Source organism: Carettochelys insculpta, chromosome 26 (assembly GCF_033958435.1).
Source record: "Carettochelys insculpta isolate YL-2023 chromosome 26, ASM3395843v1, whole genome shotgun sequence".
Classification (NCBI taxonomy): Eukaryota; Metazoa; Chordata; order Testudines; family Carettochelyidae; genus Carettochelys; species Carettochelys insculpta.
Genome location: NC_134162.1, coordinates 9899354 through 9916576, shown reverse-complemented (window position 1 = coordinate 9916576; position 17223 = coordinate 9899354).

Below are 17223 nucleotides of genomic sequence, written 5' to 3'. Positions count from 1 at the left end.
ATGTCCCCTTCCTGTGCTCTACTTACAAAACTCCTTCCTCACAGCAGCGCTAATTACAATGAGTTTGTGGCTAGGCTACGAATAACTAATTCACATCTCAGTGTACATAGGCTAAAGAGCAGTCAAGATGGTAATAAAAGTGAACAAGAATGGCTGCGGAGTTCTGTAACCGTACAGCCTGAGCCATCCATTCTCCAGTAATAAGGATTACTGCCCTCACCATCCGGATGGTTTATAGAACAATTCCGCAAAGTCAGTTGTTTCAGTTCTTTTAGGAAAACACAGCAATACATAGATATCCCCCAACTACTGCTTTGTTAGAACCATCAGTCAAAGTCTATTGGTGCCAACAGGAGTCAGACCCACTTGACGAAACTTGATTCTGATGTATTCTAAATGTTATCTAGCCTATGCAGAAAAAACAGCTCCTGCTATAAAATAATAACTTCCACACATCCCGCCCAGACCTGCCTCCAATAAATCTTTGCTTTAATTAAAATTCCTCTAGCACCAAGCTCCATTGATTAGCTGAGGAGCTGCCAATGGAAGAGTAAGAGCCCAGTGAGATGCAATCCTAAATGCCTGCTGTGCTGATTGCTACCAGAATCACATCTGATGCCTTTTCATTATTATGTGCTACTGAGTATCTGTGATACTGCTGGAGCCTTCTTCTGCCTTCCAAGCTCAGACTATCTCAGGGGTTATGGGAACTCTGCAATAAGATTTCTTGGAAAGGAGGTTAGATTTAGAAGGGGGTCTCATTTCAGTGAAAAGAGAAGTGTTACTTTTACTACAGAAGTGCCTAGAAGCCCCAGCAGGAATGGGAACTCATTATGCTAGGTGCTGCACATACAAAAAGTAAAAGACAGCCCCTGCCCAAAAGAACTTACAAAAACAATAGCTGTGACAAAGGAAAAAAGAAAGGATTATTGTCCCTTCTCCCATTTTACTCCTTAAATGAGGTGGAAAAAATGAGCAAAGGTCACTCAAAAGCTGCGTCTACACGTGCACGCTACTTTGAAGTAGCGGCACCAACTTCGAAATAGCGCCCGTTGCGTCTACACGTGTCGGGCGCTATTTCGAAGTTAACTTCGACATTAGGCGGCGAGACGTCGAAGTCGCTAACCTCATGAGGAGATAGGAATAGCGCCCTACTTCGACGTTCAACGTCGAAGTAGGGACCGTGTAGACGATCCGCGTCCCGCAACGTCGAAATTGCTGGGTCCTCCATGGCGGCCATCAGCTGGGGGGTTGAGAGATGCTCTCTCTCCAGCCCCTGCGGGGCTCTATGGTCACCGTGGGCAGCAGCCCTTAGCCCAGGGCTTCTGGCTGCTTCTGCGGCAGCTGGGGATCTATGCTGCAGGCACAGGGTCTGCAACCAGTTGTCAGCTCTGTGGATCTTGTGTTGTTTAGTGCAACTGTGTCTGGGAGGGGCCCTTTAAGGGAGCGGCTGGCTGTTGAGTCCGCCCTGTGACCCTGTCTGCAGCTGTGCCTGGCATCCCTATTTCGATGTGTGCTACTCTGACGTGTAGACGTTCCCTCGCTGCGCCTATTTCGATGTTGGGCTGAGCAACGTCGAAGTTGAACATCGACGTTGCCGGCCCTGGAGGACGTGTAGACGTTATTCATCGAAATAGACTATTTCGATGTTGGCTGCACGTGTAGACGTAGCCAAAGAGTCCTCAGAAGATAAGGACTCAGTCAATGTTGTTTGGCTGGTGCCTTAACCATCCTGCCTAGTACAAAGTGAAAAGACAATGGATCAGGAAGTGAAAATGACCTGTGAAATTCCCCTGTCCAGCCTAAAAGGGTTAAACCCAATCCTTTGCTTGTGGAGACAATTATGTTTAAAATGGTTTATCTTTCATAGTCTAAATAAAAACTAAATAACAATAGATACCTGAAGTAGATCTCTGTATTTCCTGGACTTTGGTGCAGATCTTCAGTGGGTGTAACTGGATGTAGTAACTTCAAGGGGGCAAAACAGATTTATATTGTCTAAAGATCTAGTTATCTCAGTCCAACCAGTATTCTGCAGAACTAGCCGTCTTCCCTGGTGCATGCATTATATTGCCAAAAAAGATCATCTTCCATGGGAGTTGTGGACCCTCAGGTGATTGATCAGACCTATCCTTGAACCTCAAGTTCTATTATAGTGAGAACAAGGGTGCATCTACACTAGCTGGCTACTTCGAAGTAGCTGGCACAAAGTCAAAATAGTACACGTCACTTCTACACGTGCCATGAGCTATTTCGATGTTGAAATCGATGTTAGGCGGTGAGATGTCAAAATCGCTATTTCTGTCCAAAGATGGGAATAGCGCCCTACTTTGATGTTGAATGTTGAAGTAGGGCATGTGTAGATGATCCGCGTCCTGCTACATCGAAATAGCGGGGTACTCCATGGCAGCCATCAGCTGAGGGGTTGAGAGATGCTCTGTCCAGCTCCTGCGGGGCTCTGTGGTTGCGGTGTGCAGCAGCCCTTAGCCCAGGGCTTCTGGCTACTCCTGCTGCTGCTGCTGCAGCTGGGGATCCATGCTGTGTGCACAGGGTCTGCAACCAGTTGTTGGCTCTGTGGATCCCGTGCTATGCAGGTCGAGTGTGTCTGGGAGGGGCCCTTTAAGGGAGCGGCTTGGGGCTCTGCTGGCCCCTTATTTCGACAGGGAGTGCTTGTGTGTGTGGATGCTCCACATTTCCTTCTGGGGCAGCTCCTTTCGACATTCTTCGTCGCTTCTTCGACAATGAACATAGATGGCACCGGCCCTGGAGCATGTGTAGATGATACGCATCGAAGTAGCCTATTTCGATGGTCTTACGTCGAAATAGGCTACTTCGATGTAGTGTGCTAGTGTAGACGTAGCCCAAATGTTTCCAGGTATGGAGAAGGCTGTTGAACATGACTGGAAGCCAGTCTCTCCTTTCCCCTGTGCCTCTTGTCCTCCTTATCTTGCTAGCAGGCAAGTTCAATCTGGGGGGCCATCGCACAGGACCATTTTGAGCGATCCTGTATGAGTGTCTACCAAGTGTCAATCAACATTGCACTTCTTCAAGTTATCCTTCAGCATGTCCCTATAAAGCTTCTGTTATTCTCCCAATTTATGGTGCCCTTCCTTCAGCCAAGAGAACAGGACCTGTTTTGGGAGGTGATGGTGTGGCATCTGGACAACGTGATGGTCTGACATCTGGAGAGTCCTGCAGAGTTGCTGACTGATGATCATTGCCTCAATGCTGGTGGTCTTTGCCTCTGCCAGAACACAAATGTTGATGCCAGCATCAAGCCTGCAAACTGTATCCACAGAGGCACCACATCTCCACTAAAGTCCAAGTACCATCTGAAAATATCTAGCTCCTCCTATGGCCCTACCACAATGAGACAAAATTGCTTGCATATGCCCATGGAGAGAGTCTGTGGCTGAGACTAGAACAGCATCAAGCTTGCTCAACTCCTAGCCTGTGCTCTATCCAGGACCCAATCCTTCCTAGACAAATACCTTTTCCAGGATGGATAAGAGCTGCAAACTCACATTCTACACAGCCCCGCAGGAGAGGAAATGTCAGTCTGGGGCACCAGGGCAACCTTTTCTTGATAATAAAAGTTCTAGGGGTCTTGAGTGACCATGCAGAGTAGACGGAACATCGGCTTTCAAAGTCTCCCCCATGTTCAAGCAGAAACCATTCAGTTAGGATAGGAGATAGAACGGGGGAAGGAAGCTCAGGCAGGAATAGCTTTTTATAAGGATTTAGGGGATCCAGGGCTAATTCTGTAGGCAGAAGATACTCCATATCATGGAACATCATCCAAGAGGAGCCTCCTAACTACGACAACCCCAACAGTAACATTGACTCTTAATGGGAAATTCTTCCAATGGGATCCTTAATCCTTCCACCCTGCAAGCTCCTTGTGTGGAAGGTCCATGTCTAACCAGCACCTTGTTTTCCTGTGGTGATAGGTGGCTTAGCTGTAGCATGTTGCATAAGCAAGAGACTGCTGACTTCCCAGCTTACTGGAGATTATAATGTCATCCTGTGTCCTGCATTCACTCACCCCCTCTTCCTGCCTTCTCATATCAACCAGCATGATCTGATCAATACATCTGCACAGTCAGAAAGGGCTAATTAGTGCTAAACAGAGAGAGCTAAAATCTCGCTGGAGAAATCACAAGAAGCAGAGGAGATAAGAAGCAAGGACCCTTCGAGCATTAAGATAAGACTTATTTTTCTTTCCATACTCTGGATAGCACACGGGAACTTCCAGCAGCAGATGTTTTTGAGTTTTCATAATCATATACAACACGCTGTGCATGACCAGGAGGACGACCTTGTGGTTAAGGCCTTGGACTGGAACATCTAAGAATTAATCCCGGCTGTGCCATGGACTCCCTGCATGACCTTGACTGAATCATTCTGTACCTCAGTTTCCCCATCTGTAAAATACTGATAATAACTTCTGGTTTAGCTTGTTGGATATTCAGGTCAAGAACTTGCATCTACCAATGTGAATATTAGCTTCTAAAACACTGAGTCCTCATCTTGGCCCCATGGCAATATGAATAACAGGTATTGTCATATAGCAGAACCTTGCTAAATTCATTGCAACATCTAGACAACATAATATGAATTCTGGGAAATAGGAAGGAAATGCATCATGAGATATATTTTGTGCATCCACTTTGAACAATAAAAACGAGTTTTAATTATCTAGAATTCTTTGGTATATACTGAGAGACACTAACATAATATACTGCAGTTCAACAATTGTACCAATGTACTAGCACATGTACTGGTGTAGTGTGTTTTGAAAAAGATTACAAAAGTCTGAGAATGGAATTTCAGTAGAATTTGGGGAAATCTATCTATCTATCTATCTCAGCAGAAAAATCTTAATTTCAATCAGTAAGGTCCTGTTTTACAGGAATACTTTTTGAGAAAAAGCAAAATAAATTAATACGAACAGGGAGGTAAACAAGCAATTCCCTGGTCTTAGGCTGAACCCCAAGTCCATGACCGTAGGTGTGGAATCCTGATATACGCAGAATAAATTTTGTTCTGTCCACTGAGGCATGTGTAGATGAGCACCACCAGTAGAAACCCATGCTGCTGCTGTGAGTAGCTGTGGCTGCTCTGCCAATCAGCTGGGCATCACCAGAATCTGTTCTCCACAGCTGCCCAAGTGCTCAACTTACAGGGAACACCGCCTAACAGAGCCCCTTTTTATGTATAAAGGTTCTCTCTCTTTGTTTATATTTAGTCTTGGAGGGATTAGATTTGTAAATCTTGATCAATGTTGATTGCTCCATACACAAACTGATGAAAAAATGATTTCATTAATAATACCTGAAATTTACAGATAGGCAAAGCATGAAAAATGCTGCTTATGAAGTTTAAGAATTTAAGAGTATTTGTAGATTTTTACATGGGATGTTGACAGTTTGTGTTTTAAGGATTGTAAAGCTTTAAGGGTTTGAATCTGCTGTCCTCAAATAATTATTGTCCTCCTCCACCCACCACCTCCTGCGTGATTTCCAGGAGCTGCGAAAATTTAAATCAGTAGAAATTGGAGCAGGAGGAGATTCTTAGAACATTGATGTGAAAATTTAAATAGGTAGAAGTTTTTAAAATGCTTTAAAGGAAACATCTGTTGAAATTATAAAAGAATAGAAATTGAATTCTGCCAAGGCTTTTTACATTGTGACATATCTGGAGACACGCGACACATTAAAGAGTCTAATTGCTTGCAGAATTCCAGGGGGTACTACTCTGTTGAACATAAGCTGTCGGTAGGGAAAAATTACTGATAAGCACACTATCCAGCCTCATTATATATATAATTGGAGGGTTACTGAAAGCCTGAGTCAGCCCATTGGGAGACAGGGGTTGTGCCACGTGTCACTGGAAAGCTCATTTCCAATAAACCCTATGTCAGGAGCTTACTTAGGTTCATATTCAACCCCTAGTGTAAACTGACATAGGCACATTGAAGACAATGGAGTTACTCTGATCTGTACCAGCCAATTAATTCGTATACAACCTCCCTGTGGACTCAGTTTAGCAAAACTTACTAGTGTGTCCTTTGCAATTGTGATTGGTAATACTGAAATAATAAATAATATTAATAATAAATAATGAAAACCACAAGGTGGTTTACTTGCTCACCAAAAAAACAAACAAACAAACAAAAAAAAACCCAACCACAAAAAAAAAGAAAAAAGACAGATTATCAGGATAGGAGAATTTTGCAAGTGTTACAGGGCCTGCAGGTTTGCTGGAAATGAATTAGTTAGAAAGATGAACTTGATTAGTAGAATTATACATTTCTGAGGTCATGTATTTATCGTCGATATAGATTCATAGACTTTAAAGGCAGAAGGTACCCATGAACATTGATTCACAGCTGTAAGAGTTTTGCTCACCACTTCTGAATTAAGCCGAAGACCTTGTGGTTGAATTAGAGTATATCTTCTAGAAATACATCCACTCTCTGTTTGGAGACATTAATTCTTCATCTGAAGATCTCTACCAACTGCATTTACAGTAAGCCATTTTTGTTATTTGCATAGCAGAAGCACTCAAAGGCACAAACTGTGTTTAGATCCAATTGTGCTAGGTGCTGTACAAATACATAATGAAGGATAGTCCAAGCCCTAAAGGGTTTTCCATCTAAATAGATAAGATGGTCAATCTAATTCTTGACCTTCCCCCCACCCCTCCACTCTCTCTGATTTGCTCACCTTGATTATCTTTTTCTGATTTGTCCTCCTTGCTTACTGTTTTTGGTTCTCTGTGCCTTAAATATTGAGTCTGTTCTGGTCTGGCTATGGTCTGAAGAAGTGGGTCTGTCCCACGAAAGCTCACCTAATAAACCATTTTGCTAGTCTTTAAAGTGCTACTTGACTGCTTTTTGTCTACAGTAAACTCTTTCGTATCCGGAAATCATGGGACTGGGAGGTTGCTGGCTATTCAAATATTCTGGATAATACAGAGGTATACATAGCAATGCATAACACTAAAGAAAAACAAGATTAGATATTAAAAAACAAACAAAAATGCATGCAGCGTACTTTATGTACCAACAACAGTAGCATTGTACACTGTAAACTTATACTGTATTTGCTGTATTTACTTGTATTTACTTTCACTATGCTGTACTTACTGAAAACGTAACTAAAATGTGCTTATGGTTAAAATGCTGGTTATTTGAGAGTTCCAGATGATAGCATGACAGATATGGAAGAGCTTATTTACTGTAGTAGGATTTCAGTGGGATTGAGGCACCAAAGCACTTTTTAAACCTTCACTAGGTGCCTTTCAGCATCTTTGGGTGCCTAAGTATCTTTTAAAATCAAGGGAGAATCCATATCTCCTGAATGCTGATCTGATACCTTAACCGCCCTCTCTTCTCCAGCCTTAGCAGCTCCTTCTCTTCCACTTGGTGGTGAGAGATGAGTTAGCGGTGGAGGGGGGGTGTGTGTTAGGAAATGAATGTATCTCATTCACAGTTTAGCAGAATTGCAGTGTGAACAAACAAAGAATGCCGTGTAACCTGCTGTGTTGAGAGAAAACCTCAGAGGGAATTCTAGGAATTGCAGAAGATGTAAAAGCTGAACAGATATGTTGTGATCTGAGCGCAAATGTTTAGGGCTTTGAGTCTCTGTATGCAGCAGGCTCGGTCTGGGAGGCAATGAGCTTTAATAAATGGACAGTTTTGTCTCTTGCTCAGATTACATTGCAAATGAAAGGACCTGACCTTGTTGTGAATGGAGATTTGTCCACCTCACAGACTCTCCTGGCAAGTTGCTAGGCAGTGCTGTGCTGTCTCAGCAGAGCTATCATGGAGTCCCAAGGCTGGCATAGCAAGACGTGGTGCAGGTCTGGACTAGGCTGCATCTGCAGAGCTCAGTATGGGCCCAAGGCTATTCTGTTCTATTTCGATTTTTATTAGACGATACCCATCACCCTCCTCTCTGCACCCTTAGGAAATAGTAGGTGGTTAGCAGGCCAGGATGGAGGTGAATTCACAGGGCTCCTTGGGGGAATCTTTGCTTAACACTTGACCATTCAGGGCCTGGCTGCAACTTAATTATTCCTCTTACTCACAGAGTTAAAATAAAGTGAACTCTGTATGTGGAAACATTATCCCTGTGACCAGTGTACCCTGTAAGCTGAGCGCTTGGGCAGCTGCCCAGGAAAGATTCAGGTACTACCCAGCTGATTCACAGAGTGCTCACAGCCACCCATAGGGGCAGCATGTGTTTCTGTCGGTGATGCACGTCTTCACATGCCTCGGTGCACATAAAAATTTATTCTGCTTCATGGCTGGAAAAAAATTAGAGGGAACCCTGCCTGTGACCCTCCCAGGTCCTGCCCTCTTGGGAAGTAGCCGGCTGCGATTTGGGATGCTGTCCCAGTGCCCTCTGTCTCCACATTTGTGCAAGCTGTTACTGCAGGGCCACAGCAGGAAATCAGAGCAAGGCAATCAGAGCTAGTCCTCTCCTGTGGCCTGGCCTACTTTGCCACTCGCTAGCACTTTCGGATATGACAGCAGCTTTTTATTGCTCAAGGGATCCAAGCTCAGCTAAACTTTTTGCATAAGCAAATTTGGGCAAGGCAGGATCCAATGACTTTTCTCACCCAGGGCACAGTTCCTGGGCCAGAATCCCTGCTGGCTTCAGCAAATAAATTCCTCTATCATTAGACAGCCATGATCCGTGGCTCTGTCAATCCAGCTTTAGCAACTTTTCAAAATTTGGGTAACTGCACAAGCACAGGAGTCATTAAGGGCACCTCTAGATTACACAGAAGATCGACCTGGTCAGGGTTGATCTTCCAGTTTGATTGTGTGTACCCGGTGGAGATGCATAAAATCGAACTATCTGGGGTTGGCAGTCAACCTCTGTGCTCCTCAATGTCTCAAGGAGTCAGGGAGGTCAATGGGAGAGTTTCTTCCATCGACCTCCCTCTGTGTAGAGGACCAGGTACGTCAACTGCAGATAAGTTGATTCTACCTACGCAATTGCCAAAACTAGAACTGCGCATCTGCAACTGACTTAACTGCCTAGTGTAGACCAAGCCTAAGAGAAGGGCAGTAGACAGCTCTACCAACTTATGCTCTGGCCCCGTTTGCTATTGTAAGTTCAGCCTGCTCAGGTAGTGTCGGTATTGGGCTGAGCAGTGCTTGGCATTCTTCCCTCTGAGCCAAAACCAAAACATTGTCTGGAGTGGGTTCTAAGCTGCAGGAAGTGGTAACTTTTGCACGAGACATCAGTCACTCGTGTTCACTAATGTTCCTGGCACTTATATTAGTGATGCAGCAATGACTTAAGGACCAGGGCTCTTTGCTGGCAAACTCCCAGTTCATGCTGCCTACCCAACTCCCCCTTGCTTGGCCAATGGATAAATTATTGCAGAGCTCCTCTCTGCAGCCATGTAGTGCCCTGTGCAACAGCTCACCCTGCAGTGGCTGCCCTTTGGGAGCAAAAAAGCAATCCCTTTGTGCAGCTATATCTCTCTTGCAGACAACCTCCCAACCTTATGAGGATTCTCACCAGCAACCACAGGCTATACCACAATAATACCAATCCTGGAACTTTTCTTTGCAACAAGCCCCGTTCCCAACTTTGTCCACTTATCTATTCTGGAGATACCACCACTGGACCTCAACAGGTTATTCACAGAATCACGGGCACATTTTCACGTTCCTCAACTAACGTCATGTATGCCCTCATGTGCCAACAGTGCCCACATACTTTGTATATAGGGCAAATGATAAACATGCTTCGACAAAGAATGAATGGATACAAAACAGACATCAAAAAACTCCTAACTCACAAATCTGTCAACCAGCACTTTAATGGAGTGCGCCATTCTGTTAATGACCTGAAAGTCTGTGTTTTACTGAAAAGGAACTTTAAGGATCGCCTGCAAAGACAAACTCTCTTTTATATTCAAATTTGACACATGTGGTTTGAACCGGGACAGCAATTACCTGACCCATTATAAGGACTCTTTTACATACTTTGTTTTATCTGACTCTTGACTCCCCCCCCGCCACCTCCCCTCTGCTCTTCTGATTTGCCCACCTTGATTACAATTTTTCTGATTTGTCAACCTTGATAACTATTTTTGGTTCTCTGTGCCTTAAATATTGAGTCTGTTCTGGTATGGCTGTGGTCTGAAGAAGTGGTTCTGTCCCACAAAAGCTCATAACCTAATAAATTATTTTGTTAGTCTCTAAAGTGCTACTGGACTGCTTTTTTGTTTTGATATCCTCTACTGTGCTTTGAGATCCTCCAGGGCATATAGATAATGCTACAGGAATCCAGAAACTTTTTTTTTTGCCTCTCCTGCATCAATGTGATGGAAAGGATTATTCCCTTCCAAGTAGCGGTGCTATTGGGGCAGCATGGCAAGCACAGATAGGGTGTTACTAATGCCAGTGCCTGCTCAGCAGTGTTTGAGATGATCTGCGTTCAGTATTCTGCCTCCCAGCACACCAGAGGCATAGACCCTCACCAGAACCCCCTCCCATGCTTTACGGCTTCTTTCGCTCGTCCCCCACAGCACAAGCTGCGTTAATTCAGCGTCTGTCCGTCCTCCCTCCCACCCCCGCCTCAGCTTTCCAGCCCAATTCAAACTCCAGCTGCCCGCGGAAAGAGAATTTTTATTTCATAGGCAATACAGTCCATTAGGTTTAACAAGAGAATGAAGTTCATATGTAACCTACAGCAAGCGTCAGCTCGGTGGCTATTCATTTTCACTGATTGCCTTGTTTGCTACATCTAGGAGCCCTCGGCGTGGCCATGGCAACTGGTTTTGCTTAACTGCACTGAACGGTGAAGTTAATTTTAGATTAGGTGAGGAGGAGGCTGGAACACCAAGAGAAGCTGAGCATTAAATTTCACTCTTCATTCTCTGTAATAGAGTTCACTCTGTTTGCCAGTTTATTTGCAGCTGGCGATACATGTGCTGTCATGCTGCAAGCCACAGACACACGCACAGACTCCGCACAAGCAATTATATGGCAGACCCAGAATGGACATATATTCTGCTCAGACATAAACTCCTAGACTTGCATGCGTGACTAGCCTCTCTGGTAATGGATACATGTTACAAAGGCTTTAAAAGGACTAGATGTACTCACAACCTATTTTCATAGGCCTGTATGCATATGCTGTACATAGCCATACAACGTCCAGCAGACACCCATTAACGCATCATCTGTTAGCTCGTATATAAGCTCTGCTAAGTTATATCTCCCCCCACAGGCACAAATACTACCTGTCACATATATTCTCCTGTACTAGCCTGTGCACTTACACACAGATGCTCCTGCTAATCTTTTCCATCCATGTACAGAATAAGTTTTATATGCACTGGGACATGTGTGAACATGCACTCCCAGAAACAAAAAAAAAACTAGCTGTGGGAGCTCTGCTAATCAGCTGAGAGCATCTGAGTCTCTCTTGAGGGGCTGCACAATCTCACCACTTACAGGGAACACCGATTGATACAACTAGATAATTCAAATGATAGGCATATCACATATTTCATAGACAGACAGAAGGGTGAGTCATTAATCAGCCTACATTCATATACAAACACTATTCTGCATCAGCACACAAAAACACTCTGGTATACCAGTAGCTTGTATGTAGTAGAGAGTGTGTCTATTTGTTCCAGAGCTCTTCCTACACAGTAAGAGCTAGGAGCACCAAATTCGGTATACGGCTTCCTCTCATCGTAGCTTAAAGCAAAGTCAGAGTTTGGTTATGCCAGGAAAATGGGATGTGGCTGGAATGGAATTGTTTTTCATAAAACCATACAAAAAAGAGACAAAAGAGCAAGGCAGGTGCAAGGGGCTAGCTGGGGGATGACCCTGTCCAGGAGTGTCCCAGCCCCAAGCCTACCACCCCCCAGGCACTCTTTAGGGAGTGCAGGGAACTGAGGCCGCCCCTCCACCCCCCAGTTCCTAGGGAACATTGCTGATTACTCCCTTTCAAAAGGCAGAGAGGGGAAAATGCACAGTTTGCTTTATTCTTCACTCTGGCTAGAGAATGCAGAGAGCAGACAAACCTAGACCTGCCCCAGCCGGGGTACGTGTACCTCTACCCAGCTGGAGTGGCAGCAGCTATGCTTCTCACCTGGCCCCAAGTAGCTGTGATAAGAGAGAGCTGGAGTAGTCCTCTTGCCTGCAGGGCAGCCTGCACGCTGAACCCCTCTCCCCCAGCCCCGCCCCACAGCAATGATTTAAATGAACTAAAACATTTTTTGAGTTAAGGACCTGAGCAACACTTCTTCTAGTTGTCTCTCTCTCTCTCTCACACACACGCACACTCATTTATGTGTCAGCATTTCAGATACCTGCATACATAGATCATTGCTGTGTATTGGGTCATATCCATATCTATTAACACACAGCACATAACAGTTAAGTAGCAAAGGTGACTTGGATTGACCAAAGCTGGGCAGGACTTGGATTTACCTTGGGTTCCAAATTGGCTTTTAAAGCTGAACAAAAGTATTTGTCCATCCCTCTTCATCCCTAGTGTAAAGCTGAGATGATGAAATCAGCTGCGTTACAGCAGAGATGAATCTGGCCCCTTTGGGTAAGTGATGGTCTAGTCCTTCTGGGTAAGAGGGTATTTATGGAGACTGGAATTTAAAAAGTAACAGACTTTCTTTAAAAAGATATGAACTGATCCTAGCTGCATGTTGCTTGCCCCAATTTGCACACACACGCTGCCTTCTGCTTCCCCTCACCCAACATTCAGAATGTTCTGCAGGCCCCTTTTGGAATTTCTGTAACACAAGCATGTGCAGTGCTGGTCTTACAGACTTACAGCAGGTGGAATGCATGCTGGCTGCCCCAGGCAGCTTTGCTGATACATCTCACTCCTCAGTAATGAGCCCCCACCACTCCAGATTACTCTGCTGATGTCACTGTGACCCTGAGCCTGTATTGCTATTCCAGGTGTGGGCTCCCACAGAGTTCTACCAATACACTGTGATTCTCACCTGCAGCCTCCTGCCATTCCAGTTCTTAGCTCTCCCGCCTAGCTCAGCCAGTGGACTCTTCCTGTCAGCCCCCATCCCAGGTACGGCATTTTGCTGTTGCAACTTACTCCTGAGATGGAGAGCTCCCTGCTGTTTAAGTTCTAGGTCCTCAGACAAGGCTACTCATGCATGCTTTCAGTCCTGACTGAGGACTTGCATTACCCCCAGCCTTCCAGCACTGGACTTCTGTGGAGAGCTTTGAAATCTAACAATGAATGGCTTTGTCTAAGCACTTGGTATTCTCAGGCTTGCTGATGGTGGCAGTAAAGGAAGCAGATGCCCCAGGGCCCAACGTTTCAAAGGGACCGGGTGCTCTGACTGCTGGAGCGCTAGTTCCCTTTGAAGTACCACGTCGATGCTGCTCCGTCACCCCACACAGCTGTGAGGGAGGGGAGAGCCCCAGCACTGTGATCAGGGTGGTACTAAGGGCTGTCAGCTCTAGGTCCCACTCCGTCTGCCCTTGGCCCCACCGCTTCCAAGGCTGCAGAGCCAGGCCCCTCTCCGTCCTTGCCCAGGGCCCGCGGTGGCTGTTAGCCCCGCTGGGTATTATGATTGTTCTGCATAATTCAAAGGTTTATTGTCCCCAGTTACATGGTCATTGTGTGATGCAAAAAAAATGTAGTGGAAGCCATATTTCTTTGGGACTTCTAAAACTGCATAAAGCGTTGGACAATGTATGGTAGGGAATAATGTTGTGTAGGTTAAGCTAGGTCCCTTCCATTTTTACTTTATCCAGTTCCAGGATTAAACTGCAGCAAGGGAAGTTTAGGTTGGACACTGGGGAAAACTTCCTAACTGTCAGGATGGTTAAACCCTGGAACAAATTGCCTAGGGAGGTTGTAGAATCTCCATCACTGGAGATAGTTAAGAGCAGGTTATATAGGGGCACCTATCAGCAATGGTCTAGACCAGAGGTCTGCAATCTGCGACTCCACAGCTGCATGCAGTTCTTTAAGGACTCCTTTGCAGCTCCCAATGCAATAATTGCAAAGTAATTAAAACAACAACAAAACCCTCCTGATTATTTTTGACAAACGGTGAATGTCTAAAAACCAAAAATGAACAACTCATATCTAAATAGCAGAATATACGATCTCTAAATGTTGGATAACACCCTTTAGCATCTTCCAGAGAGAGAGAGGGTTCAGGAGTGAAAGTCAGGAAAACAGTGGTACACACACACACACACACACACAGATGTAAAATGTGAGGAAATAGAATATGTAAAAAATTTGTGAACATCCCGCAGTAAACATGTATCATATTACAAATTGTTGTATGTGTGCTTTTCTTAAAATAGGGGTTACAAAAAGTCTGGTTTGACATTTACCAAAACAAAACAATTTGTTAAAGCCTGTCTCGTACTCACATATGGCTTTTGAATTATTCAGTTTTTCACCAGATTGGAAAAAATGGCTCTTCTTGCTATTTTAGTTGCCAGCCTCTAGCCTAGATGGTGCTTGATCCTGCCACGTGGGCAGGGGACTGGACTTGACAATGTCTCAAGATCCCTTCCAGTTCTAGTATTCTATTATTCCCTAGAGACTGGGCTCTTTGATCTGCCACATCATCAGCATGCCCCCTGTTCTTGGACCTGTGCAGCCATTATTCCAGGAAACTTGCTGGGTCCTGGGCCGAGAGTAGTCCCTATTTCAGCTAACATTGTCTTTCTGCTTCTGGAGTAATGCAGACAGGCTGTAGCAGATCTGCGAATCAGGCCCTAGGTTTTCCTTTGCTTGCACTGGGGTTGGCAGTGAGTTTAGTCGGTCAGAATCTTCCTTTTTCTTTTTGGTGTGCAGTTTTTTGCCCAAAGACCTTCAGAGCAGATAAAAATCACCAGCATTTTTCTGACAATTGCTCCTGATGCTGAGAAAGGGGTAGGAAAAATCAGCTGCACGGTCTTCTCTGGCAGAAAGATTTTTTTAAAAAAATGAATGCAGAGAAACCTATTGAGATTGATCAGCCCACATTGTGATTTGTGATTTTCTTTAATGCTATTGAAGAAAAGCATTGACCATTTGTGTGAGAAAGAGCATGGCAGGATGCCAAGATTCTGAATAATGAATTCAGAGGATTAGTTTCGCCCATCTTTTCCCCCTGCACCCTTTGCTGAACTTTTCTGAAGGTGAATCACAGCTGCAAACATCAAATAACCTGATATCGGTGGAGCTGCATCTCATATCTCTGAGACCTCCCTGCCTTTGCTGCCTGCAGTGGTAGGTGGAAGGAAACAATGGAGAGTGGTATCGAGGCATTTCAAAGGCTCCAGCAGTTGAAACATGCAGAACAAAGAAGACTGGGATTGTGTGTTTCAGCAGTGGGGACATGCATTTTAGTCACCGGTTATACGGAATAAGCAAGGTTGCAAAGGGAGAAAGGCATTTCAGCACCAATTGCATGGCAGCTGTAACAGCCACATGGAGGACAGCTCCTGGAGATCCCAGTGCAGTCAGGCAATTTGGTGAAAGGGGCTTTAGCATCACTGTGGGTTGCAGCTTCTTCTGTGTCTGAATGTCATTTTCTGCAGGTGCCCTAAGCCAAACCTGTGAGTCATGCAGCCTAGCAAATGCCCTTGCAATGTGACCAGTGTCACTTATATTTGTGTACTAACAGACAGTTTGCGAGCAGTAGGCATAAAGGGACTGAGTTCTTTATATACTTCATACTGCCACTCTTATTCCAAAGGAGGTACAGCGGTGTGTTTGCTTTGGAGTATGTTTACTATTGTTCTCTTCTACAACAGAATCTCACCACAAGATTACAGACAGTGACATCTGAATTGGAATTAATTTACAAGTTTGACATGTTTAACCTTGCAAACCCAGAGCTGTGAGTTCAGTCTTCAAGGAGGCTGTTTAGGAGTCTGGGGCAAATAGATTGAAAAAAACAAAAAACAGTCTGTCAGGGATGGTGGTTGGTCCAGCTGAGAGGGCAAGGGACTGGACTTTACGACCTCTCAAGGTCCCTTCCAGCTCTATGAGGTATGTATAAAACCTTGGCCTGACCTGAGATCTTAACCAATTTATGCATTACCAGGGCAAATTCCCCACCTTTGATACTTGCAGGAATGGGACACATCCTACTTAGTTTACTTCATTAACTGGGCCTACTAGGGACAGGTAGCTTTCCCCTCTTCTTTTCCCCAACCCGTCCCTGCTATATAAATCTTGGATACTGTTTTTCCACTCCATTCGACTGAGGAAGTGGCTTTTACCCAGGACAGTGCATGGCCTAATATATTTGTTAGTCTCTGATGTGGTACAGGACCGCTTGTTAATTGTTCTCTGTGTTTATATGCTTGAGTTCCAATAGAAGACATCAGAGTAGGGTGTGTGCGTGTGCATGTGTGTGTAAAAAAATTATGCTCTCTGCTGGAATATCTGGAAACTGCTCACATGCAGAGCTGCTAATGGATCAGTTCAGAGGGCAACATAGTCAACAAATGCTGAAGGTTTACGAGTCCTGTTTCCAGGGAGGTACCTCTGCAGCGAGCCCTCAAAGCCTCATACCTGTATGCCTGTGGTGAGACTTCTGCATCGTAGGGCTGGGTGCCTTCCAATGTAGTAGAGGCTGTGATGGTGGAGGCAGCAGGTACTGTAGTGCTTTATTGTCTGGGAAGTCCTGGAGCCTCCCCCGTGTTCTGAGACACAAAGGAAAACAATCCAAAACTGGCAGGAGAGTTTACTCTGTACTCACACAACCTGGCAGTCTCATCCCATTAGCAGCACTTTGGTGTGCTGCATTCATGTCACCTCACATTAATACTTGTTTCCACTTGCAGTCGGAGCATGATGCTAAAGTGAAATGGCCTCTTGGATCAGGCTAGCAAGAAAGTCGAGGAAGAGGGTGTGTGTGCAGCTTTGCTTTTTGCAGGGGCAGGGTGCCTGGCTGGCATGTAAGTTTGTATGTGATACCTACGGAAGAGGGCCTGTTATGAGTACCAGTTCCTGCCGTTCTAGGGCACAGTGGTCTGTCTTCAACAGACTCAAAACAATCAGTGATCAAAGCTAGGCCCAAGCCAGGCTGTTGTTTGGATTTCTGATGGGGTAGGGAGCTGTCCCTTCTAATTCACTGGTTTGATGCAGAATCACAGCATCATAGGGTTAGAAGAGACCTCGGGAGGTCTTTAAGTCCAACTCCCCGCTTATAGCAGTACCAAGCCCAACTAAATCA